Source organism: Natrix helvetica (genome assembly GCF_964273705.1).
Source record: "Natrix helvetica genome assembly, chromosome: 5".
Taxonomy (NCBI): domain Eukaryota; kingdom Metazoa; phylum Chordata; class Lepidosauria; order Squamata; family Natricidae; genus Natrix; species Natrix helvetica.
Genome location: NC_138551.1, coordinates 139,938,006 through 139,955,159, shown reverse-complemented (window position 1 = coordinate 139,955,159; position 17,154 = coordinate 139,938,006).

Below are 17,154 nucleotides of genomic sequence, written 5' to 3'. Positions count from 1 at the left end.
AGGAGGTGACATCAGTGTTTAACAAATAGGATTCAAATAAAAAGCCACTAGGTTAAAATAAATAGCAATAAGTTAAAACAGTTAAAATAGTTTAAAACCCCAAAATTTACATATACCATAATTAAAATTGCCAGGGAGGTTAGAAAGTTCTAGTTAAGCCAGGCCGGCTAGTTGGAACAGGTGGGTCTTGAGTTTCGTGCGGAAGGAGCGGAGATCAGTCGTTATCCTGATGTCTGGGGGGAGGTCATTCCAGATGGCTGGGCCCATCACAGAGAAGGCCCTACTCCTGGGCGCCGCCCTCTGACACTGCCTGGTGGACGGCACCCGGGGGAGTCCCTCTCTGTGAGAGCGAATTGGTAGCAGGGATGTATGGGGCAGAATTCGATCCCGCAAATAGCTAGGTCCTGTGCCATGGAGCGCTTTAAAGATGGTAACTAACACCTTGAAGCGCACCCAGTAGACCACAGGGAGCCAGTGCAGCTCGCGCAGGAGAGGTGTTATATGGGAGAACATCGTTCTCCCCATGATTGCCCGCGCGGCCGCATTCTGGACCAGTTGCAGTCTCCGGGTGCATCTCAAGGGGAGCCCCATGTAGAGAGCATTACAGTAGTCCAGGCGGGACGTCACCAGCACGTGAGTGACTGTGCGGAGGGCATCCCGGTCCAATAGGGGGCGCAATTGGCGCACCAGGTGAACCTGGTGGAACGCCCCCCTTGCCACGGCTGCCACATGGTCTTCCATAGACAGCCGGGCGTCTAGGAGGACGCCCAAATTGCGCGCCTGCTCCACGGGGGCCAGTTGCTCGCCCCCGATGGCCAGCGATGGAATACACTGGTTGAACCGGGGGGCCGGTAGCCACAGCCACTCCGTCTTGGAGGGGTTGAGTCTGAGTCTGTTGTCTCCCATTCAGACCCGTACGGCTTCCAAACACCGGGACATCACTTCGATGGCCTCGTTGGGGTAGTTTGGGGTGGAAATGTACAGCTGTGTATCATCAGCGTACAGATGGTATCCCACCCCAAAACCACGGATGATCTCGCCCAGCGGCTTCATATATGTGTTGAACAGGAGAGGTGAGAGGACCGACCCCTGTGGCACCCCACAAGTGAGCGGCCTCAGGGTCGACCTCTGATCCCCTGCCAACACACATTGCGTCCAGTCGGAGAGGTAGGGGCAGAACCACCGCAACACGGTGCCTCCTACCCCCAACCCCTCCAGCCGGTGCAGTAGGATACCATGGTTGATGGTATCGAAAGCCGCTGAGAGGTCTAATAGGAGCAGGATAGAGGAACAACCCCTATCTCTGGCCCTCCAGAGATCATCCACCAACGCGACCAAGGCCGTCTCTGTGCTGTGCCCGGGTCGGAAGCCAGACTGGCATGGGTCTAGATAATCAGATTCCTCCAGGTGACGTGGGAACTGCTGAGCCACCACACTCTCTACAACCTTCGTTAAAAAAGGAAGGTTGGAGACAGGACGATAATTTGCTAGCTCCATTGGGTCCAGAGAAGGCTTCTTGAGCAAGGGCCTCACAACCGCCTCTTTCAAGGCAGCTGGCAGGAAACCCTCACTCAATGAAGCGTTCACAAGTCCCAATAGCCAGCCTCGTGTAACCTCCCAGGATGCCAGTACAAGCCAGGAGGGACACGGGTCCAATAAACACTTGGTGGCTCGCAGTCGCCCACGCAGCCTGTCCAAATCCTTGGTGGCAACAGAGTCAAACTCCTCCCAGCATGGTCTCTCAAGACTCGCCTCGGACGTCCCCCCTGGAACACTGAAGGGAGCCCATTCCCACCGGATTTGAGAGATTTTATCCTGCAGGTATTCCCCAAATTCCTCAGCCCTGCCCTGCAAAGGGGGCTCCCTCTGCCTCTGTGACAAGAGGGAGCAGGTCACCTGAAACAGGGCGGCAGGGCGGTTCTCTGCGGACAGAATAAGAGCGGCACAATATCGACGTTTGGCCACTCTTAATGCCACAAGGTAAGTCTTTAAGTAGGTTCTTACCTGTGTTCGGTCAAATTCGGAGCGAGAGGATCTCCATCTGCTCTCTAGGCATCTCTTGTGGCGTTTCATCGCCCTTAGCTCCTCGTTAAACCAGGGAGCCAGGCGGTTCGTTGCCACCGGAGAGGCCACAAAGGCGCAACCCGGTCTAAGGCCCCGGCGGCCGCACTGTTCCATGCAGCCACCAAGTCCTCCATCCGGGAGTGGGTCAGGTCCACAGGAAGTGGCCCAAGCTCCATCTGGAACCTATCCGGTTCCATCAGACGCCTGGGGCGGAACCATCTAGGACAATCTGGTTCCACCTCCCCGCGGCGGGGGCGTAGCACCAGGGAAATCGAGCCGGAGAAGTGAGTGATCTGACCATGACAGGGGCGTGATGGCTAGATCCCCTACTCCTAGATCACTCGTCCACTGGTCGGAGACAAACACAAGATCCAGTGTGTGGCCTCCCTCGTGCGTGGGGCCCTGAATTACTTGAGTCAGATCCATGGCTGCCATGGAAGCCATGAACTCCCGAACTGCCTCGGATGCTTCTCCCATCGACGGCAGGTTGAAATCCCTCATAACTAAAAGTTTAGGGGTCTCAACCGCCATCTCAGTGATCCGCTCGAGGAGTTCGGGCAGGGCCACTGATGTATAGCGAGGAGCCAAGTGCACAATCAGCAGGCCCAGCTGTCTCCCTGGGCCTCATCTCACACCCAGAGACTCACACCTGGATATCTGCGGCACAGTGAATTCTCTCGGTTCCAGATTCTCCCATATAATTACCACTACCCCACCACCCCTGCCCTGGGCCCGTAGCTGGTGGAATACACGGTAGCCTGGTGGGCACATTTCCACGAGGGGCAAACCACCCTCATTGCCCAACCAGGTTTCCGTTATTCCCGCGAGGTCCGGCTCCCCCTCTGAAATCAGATCGTTAATGAGGGGGGCCTTGTTAATCACGGACCTCGCATTACACAACATCAGCCTGAGGCCCTGGCTCTGTAGAACCTGACCACCTAGAATGCGGGGGTTGGTACAAATGACCGGGCGTGTCCAACGACCACTGTCTCCCAACCGACTACACGTTCTTCGACTGTCCTCGAACCTGCCCCTCCCTACAACTGTAGGTATCACAGAGCCCTCTATAGGAATGTTATTTTCCCTCACCTCCCCCGCTCCGCTCACTTCCCTCCTGACCACACCTGTTCGCCTGGCTCTAACCACACTCCTGGCCTGTATAGCCCTCCCCCCCCACCCTGGAACCCCCTAAAATATTTAAAAAACATTTAACTAAAAACCCCCTAATTCCCCGCTTCCTCCACCTCTCTGGGTTAATGAACCCATCATCAAGGTGGGCCCTGGAAAGGGCAGGGGGGCATACCTGCGAGAGGGGGGACTCTCGCAGTTGTAGCAGGTCTGACCTCAGGTAAATCGTGATCTTTCGGCTGTAACAGGGTTTAGCTCATAATAGGGTATTGCAGTGCTGGTATAAGTTTATAAGTCAGGGCTCCCATAAGAAAGAGGGGAGAAAATGAACGTCCACAGTAGGAGCCAGGAAGCAGTTCGTGAAGGCAGTAAGACGGAGATCCCAGTTCAGCGGTGGGGACATATTAGCAGCGAAGGGCAGGGTAAAGAAGCCGGGAAAGCTCAGGCATAGACCCTCACCCTCTGCCTCTTGTCCTGCTGATATTCTAACGGCCTCCAGTGGCCTCCAGCGGCCCCCGGCATCTCGGCTTCACTCCTCTCTCCCACGGCTCTCGCATGACCCTCGCTGGCCTCCCATCCGATCTAAACAGCTACCAACTACCAACATGGTAGTTGGAGCTTGGCTCCCATAGAATCTATCTTACCACTTTTCCTATTCATTCTCTCACACATACACTTTTAGTGCTGTCCATAGGAATCATTTTTTTTAAAAAAAACACGTTTTTTAAAAGGTGTCAAATTCATTGGCAGTTGGTGAACAACAAATTCCTCTGAATGACTTTCACAGAGTTCTCTTTAGCAAGATTTATTGAGGTCAAAAGGAAGGCAGTTATAAGAATTAGAATCCTTCAACAATTTCCCATTTTGAAACATGTAGATATGTTCTTTAATTCCTGCATATTATCTAAGTGGAAATAATTCAGGTATTCATTCAAATAAATGGACATTATACCATTCTTAAATATCATGGTGTTTTTTCTCATGTTTTTACATTTGTTCTGGCTGTGAGATGCTCCTTTGTGTTCAGGTCTGGCCTCAGAAGTATAATGTAGCACTTGGGGATGAAGATGCAGCCCAACAGACCAGCACTGGAGGCCACAATGGAGAAGACCTGCACAGCCACCATGTATTTGCCTTTGGTGCTCAGGTAGGTGGGCACAAAAGTCACCCAGACACTGCAAAAGACCAGCATGCTGAAGGTGATCAGCTTGGCTTCGTTGAAGGCCCCAGGCAGATTCCTGGCCAGGAAAGCCACCGTGAAACAAATGGCAGCCAGGAAGCCCATGTAGCTGAGGGTGACGTAGAACATGACAACAGACCCTTCGTTGCATTGCAGGATGATCTCTCCATGCTGGGAGTGGAGGTCAGAGTCAGGGAAGGGGGGAGAAGCTCCCAGCCAGATGGAGCAGATGAAAATTTGGACTGCAGAAGAAGAAAGGATGATGGAGTTGGCCAAGCTCTTCCCCAACCATCTCTTCACTCGGTTTCCTGGTTTTGTGGCCAGGAAAGCCAGCACCACCATGATGGTTTTGGCCAAGAGAGAAGAAACGGCAACTGAGAAGATGATGCTGAAGACGGTTTGTCGGAGAAGGCAGGTGGCTTTCCTTGGTTGACCAATGAAGAGAGTAGAAGACAAGAAGCAAAGCAGGAGGGAGACCAGGAGGATGTAGGAGAGATCCCGGTTGTTGGCTTTGACAATGGGAGTTTCTCGGTATTTAGTGAAGATGATTAAAACAAGGCCTGTAGTTAGGAACAAGAGCAGGGCAAAAGAGACCAGGATGATGCCCAGATGTTCTTCATAAGACAGGAAAGTTATAACTTTGGGGATACATTGGATTCTGTCCTCATTTGGATATTTGTCATCCGGACACTTGGTGCATTTCCCTGCATCTGAGAAAAAAAACCATATTCCCTTACTATTCTCTCCTTTTACCTTTCAGGAAATACCTTATTTGGACAACAAGTGATACGAAGAGATATTGTCTAGAATACATTTATTAGTATCTCTAGTGAGAGACGGTAAGAAGTATAAGACTTTTTTAAAAAATCAATTTTTGTTTAATGGTCTATGAAAGTGAGAGAAGAATTGGGACCCGAATAATTTCCTGTGTGATGTTCAGAACCAAACTTTATTATTTCATGTATGTAATGAATCAGTTCCACTTCCTTTCCTCCAGTCTCACCCACCTTCCTGAGTGGAGAAAGTTCCCTCCGGACAAGGAACGCAGTCGTAGCAGCAAACTGACTCTCCTTCTCGAGTCCTCTTGACAAATCCAGGATGACAACTTTCCACACATTTGGACTGAGGCAGGGACTGAGCAGAAAAACAAGGAATGCCAAAGAAAAGATGTTAGGACTCTTTTCTTATTCATTTTTGTGATCTGAGTTTTCTCGATGTTGCCCCTTCTCCCCCCTCCAGCAGAGCTCCAGCACCTCCCGTGTTCTGTATGTCCTGTACAGTGTCATAAGATTTATCTAAGAGGACTTTATTTTTTTCCATGAAGGCCTGAGCCTCTGTGGTTGTATTGATTCTAACTCTCGTGTCCTCCCAGAATATTAGCATACCTTCTGGCATCAGCCATCGAAACCACACCCCCTTCTGGTATAATTTCTTCGCTAATAGCGAATAGTTTTTTCTTTTATCTCTCACTTTCTTAGGGATCTGTTTCAGAATGGCTATTTCTCTATCTTGGTATTTTAGTACTTGCCCCCTTTGTGCACTCAGAATCTCATCTCTTGTGGTCTTTCTGAGAAGTTTAATATGTACCTCCCTTGGAACATTGTGTGTTCTGGCACATGCTGAGTTTACTCTATAAACCAGGTCTATGTCCCACCCCATCTGTTGTTTGTCTTTTTTAATGTATTCAGCCAATAAGTTTGTCATAATGTCCCTTAGATCTTCATCATCAGCCTCAACCACTCTGTAAGTTTTTAATCGCCCGGTCTTGGTTCTCTCTAAGCTGCTCATTCATCTCCTTTAGTTGGTTTTTTAAATCCTCCTGCCCCTTTAAGAGTTGTTGGAACATCTGCTGAAAGTCCACCTCAGAAGGCTTGGGCTGGAGCAAAGAAGTTAAAGTCTGTTGTCCACTGGGGCTGGACGCTGAAAATGTTGGGGTGGAGACAGCAAATCCCGGCTTCCCCGGGGGTGGTCTTTTGGGTGGCATTGTAATAAGCAAAGAGATAACAATGTCAGTACAGAGAGGAAACAATTAGGGAGGAAAACCGCCAAGAGAGGTTACGAGGCAGGGAGTCCAAGCAGATAGGAACCTTTTCTGGATTCAGCTCCTGGCAATAAAGCAATAAAGTCCTTTGTTCCAAGCAGAGTAAAATGTAGCAAGAGATTTATCTGAGTGTCACGGAGACAAAGAAAAGATGCCTGAAGCTTCTATGGGTGGAGTCAAGTTTCAGTGTCTATGAAGACGACGGAAGAGTGCCATCTTGCCCTGCCAGCTCCGGGATCAGAAGGCAAAGACCAAAAGTTTTCAAAGTTTTCAGATCATCACCTCATTTACACAATTGCAGTCCAAAATCTGCCTTTGCTATGAGCGTGATTTCGTTGCATGGCTTTCCCCCTTCCTCCTCCTCTGGGAGCAGAGAGCAAAACCGTTTAAAGCCGCTTGTCCAAGGGGGGGAAATCCCCCTCCCTCCAATCACACTTCTCCAAATCAAGTTGAAAGTTAATTCTAAAGAGCTGGCAATTTATTTTTCCTTCAGTCGAACAGGGGAACGGGGGGAAGTTTCCACCTCACTGCACAGCAGCTGTGTCCTTCAAATCTTGCTTTCTTCCAGCTGCCTCATCGCGAAGACGCCGCGGTGCCTCCCCTCTCGCCTCCCGGTGCCTAGGGCGATGCGGGGAGCCCCCCAACTGCCGCCGACACAGGGGGTCCCCCGCTACACCGTCCCCTCAGCAGGAGCCCCTCCAGGGCGTCCTGTGCCCCCCGGATCAGTGGGGAGCCCACCAGGAGTGCACGGGGCGAGCAAAACTTGCCCGCGATCCGCAGCCAGAACCGGAAGTCTGAGACAAGTAGCCTCTGGTCTTCACTGAGGTAAATATGAAACCTCTGACTACTTCTAAACAGAGGAAGGAGGTATAACAACTGGCAGATTCTTCATTTAGTTCCTCCCTTTTCCTTTTGGAATTTAACATTGCAATAAGGTACTTTTCTACTTAATAGTCTAGAGGGATGGAATTGAAAAAAAGATTTAAGTATGATGATATATTCATATTAAAACTGAGAATAAAGTTTACTATAAACATTTTAGGAAACTTTTATTCCATTAGATTTTTTTAAGATAGAATAAAACTGTGATGAAGAAAGAAACCTCTGACCAATACGATCTTGAAAGGTTTCCATAAAACATGGCAAAGCCCCTTCACTTAGGTCCTGTCTGTTGAAGAACTTCCATTAGATGATACCAACTGGCATGGAAGGCCAACCAACCTGGAGACTCTAGGCTTTGCCCACTTGAAATGGGACCTCAGGCTTTGGAAAATAGACAAAAAACACCAAAATTTATCCCACCTTATTGAGCAACTTTAGCCCTGAAAGAGCATCTTGGTTGAAAATAAGTCTCTGTCCTATAAAATCCGCCAGAGTCTCTCTCTTGACATCCTCTTTGGGGAGAACCAAGAAGCCCAAAATGCCCAGATCTGCTGTTATCTCTCCATTTTGGTCCAAGTACAGTTTTCTGTGAGAAATATTCCAAAATTCATTCTTCTCCAGAAAGGGATGAAACTAGAATGGGAACATCCAGGAATATGAAAAACAGAAATCTTTGTTTCTAATCCCACATTGAATCTTTCTTCTACAATTATCTCATCTCCAAATATGGTTAAATAGGATACAAATACTGCCATAATCATCAAAAGTGAATGAAAAAGTTTGAGAAAAAATTATCAAACTATAGAGAAAATATAATAGACAAAGTTGGTCAATTATAGGGAATATTTTAGAGCAGATAACAAATAAAATGAACAGAGAAAAAAAGATAATCTATAAACTCTTTGAAAACAACAGGTTGATTCCCAGAAATCATGGGTTGATCAAGAAGAAATATGTCAGGCTAATCTTCTCCCTTGTAATCCTGATGGAAAACATCTCCAGATCAGAGGTGGGTTCCTACCTGTTTGGACCAGTTTGGCTGAAATGGTAGTAACCTGGTGGCCTGGGTCACTGGAACCAGCAGCACCCCAGGCTGGCCACACCCCTGAACCGGTTCTCTAGGCCATATTGTTTTTGGCCTCTGGGCATGCGCAGAGCAACCGGCAGTAGCAGTAGCCAGAACCCACCCCTGGCTCGATCCCACTTAGAAACCTCAGTTTACTCGTGAGCCCCATTGGCCTTTCTCCCTGCCTCTCCTGGCCATTGTTGCTCATGAGTAAACTGCAGCTAGGATCTCACGCGTGTTGCACGCCCAAAAACGACATGGAGGCATGGCCGAAAGCTGGGAGACCAGGCCCTCAGCTCGTGCCAGACTGAGGCAGCAGCCGCCACCTGCTCTTTTCTCCACCCAGCTGGCGGGAGCCACAGCAGTGCTGGTCATGGCTGAGAGCTTTCTGTGCCAGCTGGCAGCTGAAAAGTTCTCCCTCTTAAAAGCCTCCAGTGATGGAGCTTTCGGATCCAAGCGCACTTTAACCAACCAACCAACCAACCAACCAACCAACCAACCGGGGCTTAGTTTGGAAACAGAAGAAGAAAGAACCGGTGAGTGTCTGTGCCCAGGTGTGAGGGATGTTGGGGGGGAGGCTTGGGGGGGAGCAGGAGGGTAGGAGGTCTCTGAGCAAGTCCTGGATAAGAAGGCGGTGGCCGACCTCGCTTTCCAGTCACAGGTGAGTGGCTGCATCCAGCCGTGGTATCAGAGGGTGCAGCTGAGCGAGCGCTGGGCAAGCAGGCAGGAGGGAGACCTCGGAGGCTCATTGTCAACCCAGCTTTGCGCCCAGTTTGCTCCGGTTGCATAACCATTGGTTGGCTTAACGGTCGGGCACGGGGAGTTGGGGGACGCCACTTGGCAGGAGCGGTTTGGGTCAATTGTTCACCGGGCGCAAAGCAGACCAACTCAAAAAGGATGAAGGGGATCTTCGGTGGAGCCGGTCGAGGAAGCAACCCCTTGCTTATTGAGTCTTATTGAGTTTATGGGCCTTGCCTTGGGGTGAGGGGTGGGCCCAAATTGCACCCCACTGCAGGCATCTCTCAGCCGTTGTGTGCAGGGAAAAACCTTGCACAGTAAAGAAAACCTTCTCGTGAGTGTGAGGTAATTAACAATTTCTCGAACTCTTGGGAAGTTTTTCTTTACTGTGCAAGGTTTTTCCCTGCACACAATGGCTGAGAGATGCTCACAATGAGGTGCAATTTGGGGGTGGCAGGTGGGGCAGGGGATGGGCTTGGCCAGGCGACAAGATGCACATTTTACTGGAGACTGGCAGCTCCGGATCTTGTGGCTTTTGGGGGGGTTTCTTTAAAAAAATGTCTCTGCAGAGGAGCTGAAAACCTCCGAGGTTGCTTTGGGAGAGGGAAGACGGACAGCATTCCCCCACCCACCCCCTCCCTGGGTGCCTGCAGCCTTGGAGCAACTCTGGGCCCTTCCACACTAAAGAAAATCTTCGGGCGAGTGAGAAGTTGTTCATTGCCTTTGCTGTGCAAGGGCCGGGAGTTGCTGCAGGATCCGAGGCTGCAGGCGCCCAGGGAGGGGGGAATGCTGCCCATCTGCCTGCCCCCTCCAGAAGCAACCTGGGGTTTTTTGGGAGGGGGGGATCCCCAGAGCACACTTGGAAAGGACTTTGGCTATCGGCCTGCCGCTAAAAGCAAACAATGAGGTGAGGCACAGAGATGATTGGAAGAGGGAGGGAGGGAGGGAGGGAGAGAGAGAGAGAGAGAGAGAGAAAGAGTGTGTTTGTATGTAATGGCCGGTTTCATCCAAATGAGTTTTTATTTCAGGTGGGGTCAGGCCTGTAGTTATGTTCTTTTTAGGATCTTTGGCCTGCCACACTTTCTTATAATTTTCTATGCTGTTTCAATAGTGTAGTAGTTGGGAGGGGGGAATAGAAAGGAGTAGGATTGTAGAATGGATTGTTGACATTCTTTTGTAGAAGCCAAGGTCATCTTTTGTCTTCGCATCTTGACACCTGGCCGGAAGAAGATGGGTGTACATGCCAGCGTGGAAGATGATGATTGGAACATGTGATGGATTTGTGGGTGTGGGGAGAGATCATGAACTTTCAACTGGGTGAACTTACAGAGGATGTACTTCCAGAGTTGGAATTTTCCATAGCCGTGCTAACATGCCACATTTTTCTCAATCCATGACATCTCCTGGCTCTAACAGTCATGTGCAGGCTAGGGAAGAACATCTGAAGGCCTGTGTAATGTTCTAATGTGCAGAAATTAAAGTTAAATGTGTGCCAGAAAGTGAACTCAGGGTGTGTTTTTCCAAAGGCAATAAGTGAGGTTGAATGTGTATAGTTTTAGAAGAGAGGTTTGTGTGTGTGTGTGTGTGTGTGTGTGTGTACATACACATACAGTGTATAAAGTAGATAATGTATCTTTTTCTGTGCCTATACACACACTAAACTATGTAATATGAGGCACATATGGCATTTATACATAGGATTCAATTGTGTATTTTGGATGTTCATTAGTAGTAAATAAATAGACAGGGAAATTGTACCTTGTTGATGCAAGGAGAGGCCAGGCAAGACACCCCTTGACATGAGTGATGTTAAATTGGCTACACCCTCCCAATCACATGACCATCAAGCCACGCCCACCCAATTACATGACCACCAAGCCACACCCACACAATCACATGACCTCCAAGCCATGCCCACCCAGTCACATGACCAGCAAGCCATGCCCACCCAGTTACATGACCAGCAAGCCATGCCCACCCAATCACATGACCTCCAAACCATGCCCACCCAGTCACATGACCACCAAGCCACGCCCACCCAGCTACATGACCACCAAGCCATGTCCACCCAATCACATGATCTCCAAGCCATACCCACCCAATCACATGACCTCCAAGCCACGCCCACCCAGTTACATGACCTCCAAGCCACGCCCACCCAATCACATGACCTCCAAGCCATGCCCACCCAGTCACATGCCCACCAAGCCACACCCACCCAGTCACAAGACCACCAAGTCATGCGCACAGAACCAGTAGTAAAAAGATTTGAATCCCACCACTGGATAAAACCCTCTTCCAATAACTGACTCTGTTACACACGAGTGTAAGATCTGCTCACTCTTATTCCAGAGTGTCAGACATGGAAAAAGTGAATTCAGTTACAAGAGAGGAGATTTTAACTGAATGAGAGAAAAAAAATATCATAAAAGGATGAGCTGTTTTAGAGCTGAGCCAGTGAAGCAGAGATGTTCAGTCTCCTCTTCATGGATTGTCTGAGAGCAAAGACTGAGCAGCCATCAGTCAGAGAAGCTTGAAGTGGGATTCCTGCAGAGAGGAGGGGTTGGGCTAGATGGTCTCAGGGTCTCCTCCTAATTTATAAAGGTTGTCATGCCACAACATGTACCATATTTTTCGGAGTATAAGATGCACCAGAGTATAAGATGCACCAAGGTTTTGAAGAGGCATTTTTTTTTAAAAAAGTAGGTAGGTAGGTAGAGGGAGAGAAAGAGAGAGAAATACAGTAGGTAGGTAGGGAGAGAGAGAGTAGTTAGGGAGCTAGGGAGGTAGATAAAGGGATAGAGAGAGAGAGAAAAATAGAGAGAGATATAGAGATAGAGAAATACAGTAGTAGGTAGAGGGATAGAGAGAGAGAGAGAAATAAAAAGAGATAGAGAGAGAAATACAGTAGGTAGGTAGGGAGAGAGAGAGAGTAGGTAGGTAGGGAAGTAGATAAAGGGATAGAGAGAGATAGAAATAAAAAGAGATAGAGGGAGAAATACAGTAGGGAGGGGGATAGAGAGAGTAGGTAGGTAGGTAGATGTATTTATCCATGTGCTAGAGAAGGAATTCGCTGACAATCTGCAGTACCTAAGACTTTGTTTCTGCTGGCAAAGCACTTGATCAATGTAATTCTCATCAACCAGTTAAAGAGCTTTCCAAGAGGGGGGGAAAAGCTTTTACACTCTGCAAACCTCCCCAAAACAGTCCATTTTTGTGAAAATGCCCCCCCCTTTAAAAAGTCATGAATAGCCTTGGGGGGAGGGGCTTGCAGAGTGCTTGTAGTTGGGGGAGGGGCAAAAATGAGCTAAAAATGGCCCATTGTTTGAAAAAACAAGCCTGTTTTTTCTCAAAAAAAAATGACAAAACTTATGTAGGCTTATAGAGTGCTGCTGGGGGTTGGGGGGGGGCAAACATGGTCCATTTTTTGCTTATTACTGTCCTCCCAGCCCCCAGGAGCTCTCTGAAAGCCTACATAAGGGTATGGACGGCCATTTTGGTGAAGGGGGCGGGGCTTCGGGAGGCAAAAAATGCTGTATTCGATGTATAACCCAGATTTTCAGCCTCTTTTTTGAGGGAAAAAGGTGCGTCTTATATTCTGAAAAATACAGTAACTATTGTGCTGTTGTTGCTCTAGCCCCACCTAGTGGCCGGGGGCAGATAAGCCTAACCATAAGGTCTAAAGCCAGACTCCATTTTCTGTCAGCCTTTGGAGAAGACGGAAGCAGCCGTTGTGACTGAGACCCCTGGTCATCCGGAGACGGCCTCCCTCCCTCACACAGAGCATCGCTGGAGAGGTTCCAGCTGCTTCTTTGCTGGCTGTCAGTTAATGCTGCCTATCTCGTCTTTCTATTTGATTTCCTCAGTTTCACCTGCCCTCTTCTCCCAATACAGCATCCAGATCCATGCCAGGCTCCCTTTCATTGGAGGAGAATAGGGAGGCTTAGCTGCCTGTCCAGCTGCACACAGACCCCCGTGCAATGGGGACGGAAGAAAGGTGGAATTCCACCAGGCTAGTTACAAACCCACAAATACAGGAATTTATTTTGAAAAGAATACAGCATTTTCCAATTAGCAGTGCTAATTAAATGCCATGGTATCTACTCTTTGGAACCATTAATTCCCTGAGTAATTAAATTGGCCAGATCTGTTGAGATGGTTCCCCTCCTTCTCTCGATTCCTTCTCCAAAGGACGTAAGATTAATGGATGCATATCGGTGTAGCTAACATGCCTAACGACATAAATACCACATCCTTTGTCAAGCTAAAAGCACCTGCTATTTACGCAGAAACGCTAAACCACAAAGCCTGTCCGGAGAACTCCGGGCATGAGAGAAAACCACATCCTATGGAAAGCTTCTAGCCTGCTTAAGTTTTGCCCTGCAACAGGTTTTAACCAATCATGTAATCGTGTGTTGTATTACGAAAACCCTTCTTGTATGCCTTAATAAATACCGTCTCAATCAGCCAGTAGGGGTTCTTTTGGCATCCTGCTGAGCTGGTTGGTGCGTTTTTACACACCTTGGTGTTCGTGCTTCCTTAGCAGAGCCAGACCCACCTAGCTTAGGCTCACCCTAACGAGGGTTCTCACCCCTTCGGGGGTCCACAAGCCTAGCTCAGGTGCACCCTCACGAGGGTCCCAAAAGCAGACGAGGTCGTCACCGTGTGGCAGCCAGCCGCACAATCACAACTGGTGACCCCGACGTGCCGAATTGCCTTCGGCTGTCTCACGCCGAGTCCCGTGTCCACGTGTTCGGCGCCTTGATTCTCATCTTACGCACCTGACGGGCAAGCGCTTCGTAAGTATGGGCACTTCTCTCTCAAAGGCTCACGCCTCTCATAGGCTTGAGCTTTCCCTTCTAATCAAGCAAGCCAATAGTCTGCAGAAACTCAACGACACCACTGTCTACCCTCTTTCTAAATCTGATATCGATCAACTCCTTTTTTATGTCTATCGCCACTGCCCGGCTTACCCTGAATCCGGAACTCTTAAACGTTCCACATGGGAACGCCTTGGCACTTATCTCCATTCTTCTCCGCGCGCCCCCTTTGGCGTTATCTCTTCCTGGCGCGCTGTTATGTCTGCCCTTGAGATCGTCTATCCCAAAGATTCCCTCCCTCCTGCTACATCCCCCCCTCCTCTTTCTCTTCTGACACAGTTTCTTTGTCTGTTCCTGCAACTGCTGATCCTCCCCCTCCCTATCTTCCTCCTACGGCTCCCGATTGCCCTCTTTCCCCCCCTTCTCTTTCTCCTGCCCGTTCCCCCCCCCCTCTTCCTCCCACCCTTCTTCTTCCCAGGGCGGTCACATCTCTTCCCTTGTTCGCTCCCCCTCCTTTTCCCTTGACTCTTCTGAATTCCCTGCTGCCTATCCCCTCACGTTTGCCCCGGGTGCTCCCGGTCCTCCTGTTCATTCCAACATAGAACTGCGTGTTTTAAAAAATCTAAAAGAAGCAGTTTCCGCTTATGGCTTACAGTCTCGCTACACTCAAGGTTTGTTAGACTCTCTCGTTTCTGCAACTTCTGTAATGCTTTTGTATGACTGGAAAACTCTGTTCTCTATGCTGATGAATCCTGCTCAATATGTTGTTTGGCTGTCTGAATATGAAAAACTAGCTGACGCTGAAGTCCTCAAAGGTCTTCCGCCTCAAGTTACTGCTGACCATCTTAAAGGCACAGGCGCATTTTCTACCCTTGTTCAGCAACAAAATTGCCCTCGGCGTGCCTTTGCCTTGATTCATTTACTTGCTATGAATGCTTTAAAACGAGTAGATGACTCGTCCACTGAAGCCACTCAGGCTTTTTTGAAAATTATGCAAGAATCTAATGAATCATATTCTTCCTTTATTAATCGCTTGCAGACTGCCTTAGAAAGACAAATTGACAATGAGGCTGCAAGGAAAGAACTTTTGGTTAAATTGGCTTATTCTAATGCAAATGAGGATTGTCAGAAAGTTTTACAAACTGTTGCTAATAAACCTGGAGTCACTATCGCTGAGTTCTTGCAACTTTGTCGTGTCATAGGAACAACGTCTCATAAAATGGGGGCTCTTGCAGCGGCTATTTCCTCCTCCATTTCTGCTGCTATCCCTCCCCCGCCCGCTGCTACGGTATCTGACACACTTGCTCTCTCCCGCCCAGGCAACTGCCATAATTGCGGAAAGCCTGGTCATTTTAAAAGTCAGTGCCGTTTCCCTGGCGGTGGAGGCCAACCTAGGGGTTCTCGGGGTCCCCCTCCCACCCCTACGGTGAAGCCTAAAACCATCTGCCCTCGCTGTCGCAAAGGTTTTCATTGGGCTTCGCAATGCCGTACTAATCCCCCTCCTGAGACCCCTCCCTCGGGAAACTAATTTCGGGGTTCTCAGCCAACCCCACTCCAAAGGCTGATCCTCCTATTTTGTCTATTGCCTCTCGGCACTCTTTGGTGCATGCTTCGTCCCCTGACATGCTTTCTTTACCCACCGCCTATCCGGTGGCACTTTCAGAAGCTTTTACTTATGATGATCCTGGCTCAGTTTTTACTCTCCCACTGTCAGTTACTTTATTGACTCCACTTCCGCCTTCCCAACCACTTTTGCTCATGCCTAACTCCACCCTCATCCTTGAAGGTGTGGTTGCTGCTCCTTTTCTTTATGACTCCTCCTCTTTAAAAAACATTTCTCTCGCTGGCATCGGAGACCGATGCTTCCACCTAGCGGCTGATACTATAGTTGCAACTCTTTTAATTCTGCCTTCTTCTGATACTTCTTCAGTTTATGCTTTACATCAACCTGTCCAGCCTAATAAGCCTTTGCTTACTGTCTCTCTTAATGGACGTCCTTTTACAGGACTGGTGGATACTGGAGCTGACGTCTCTGTCATCCAACAATCCGAATGGCCCTCCTCCTGGCCTTTGACTGATTCTCCTTCAGTGCAAGGTGTGGGCGGAGCCCAATCGGCCAAGGTTAGCACCAAGTGGCTTTTTGCATCTACTTCTCATTCCTCTCTTACTGCTTACATTAAACCTTACGTCTTACCTTTGTTTATTAATCTTTGGGGACGTGACTTGCTTTCTCAACTTAATGCTACCTTGAATATTCCTTAACATCATGTCATTATTTTCTCTTAAGCTTTCGCTAAAAACTAACACCCCTATTTGGATTGATCAATGGCCTCTTCCCATTGAGAAATTACAGGCCCTTCATGCACTGGTGGATGAACAATTGCAATTAGGCCATATTGAACCATCCACCAGCCCTTATAACACACCTGTATTTGTTATTAAAAAGAAAAATAATAATAATAATAAATAATAAATTTGGATTTATTAGCCGCTCCCTTTCCAAGTAGGACTCGGGGCGGCGTACAATGGAGCATATAACATAAAATACATAACAACACCAAACGTACATACATACACAACACATATACATATACACGGAGGAGGAAACAAATTACATCAATAGACAGTTAAAAATCTACTTTAAAATACCCCAATTGTAAAAAACCCAATAAAATTAATATTTAAGAACAATTTAAAAAACAGTTTGGAGGAATGGGAAAATTACGATTGCGATTGAGCCAGGCCGGATAATTGAAAGAGGTGGGTCTTCAGCTGTACACGGAAGGAGCGGAGATCGGAAGTAATCCTGATGTCACGGGGGAGGTCATTCCATAGGGCTGGGCCCATCACAGAGAAGGCTCTGCTCCTGGGTGTCGCCCCCCGACACTGTTTGGCGGACGGCACCCGGAGAAGTCCCTCTCTGTGTGAGCGAATTGGTCGTAGGGATGTGTGGGGCAGGATGCGATCCTGCATATAACTAGGCCCTGTGCCATGGAGCGCTTTAAAGATCATAATCAAAACCTTGAAACGCACTCGGTAGACCACAGGCAGCCAGTGCAGCTCGCGCAGGAGAGGTGTTACAGGGGAGTATCTGGTCCTCCCCATAATCACCCGCGCGGCCGCGTTCTGGACCAACTGTAGTCTCCGAGTGCATCTCAAGGGAAGCCCCATGTAGAGAGCATTGCAGTAATCCAGGCGAGACGTCACTAGCGCATGGGTGACTGTGCGTAGGGCA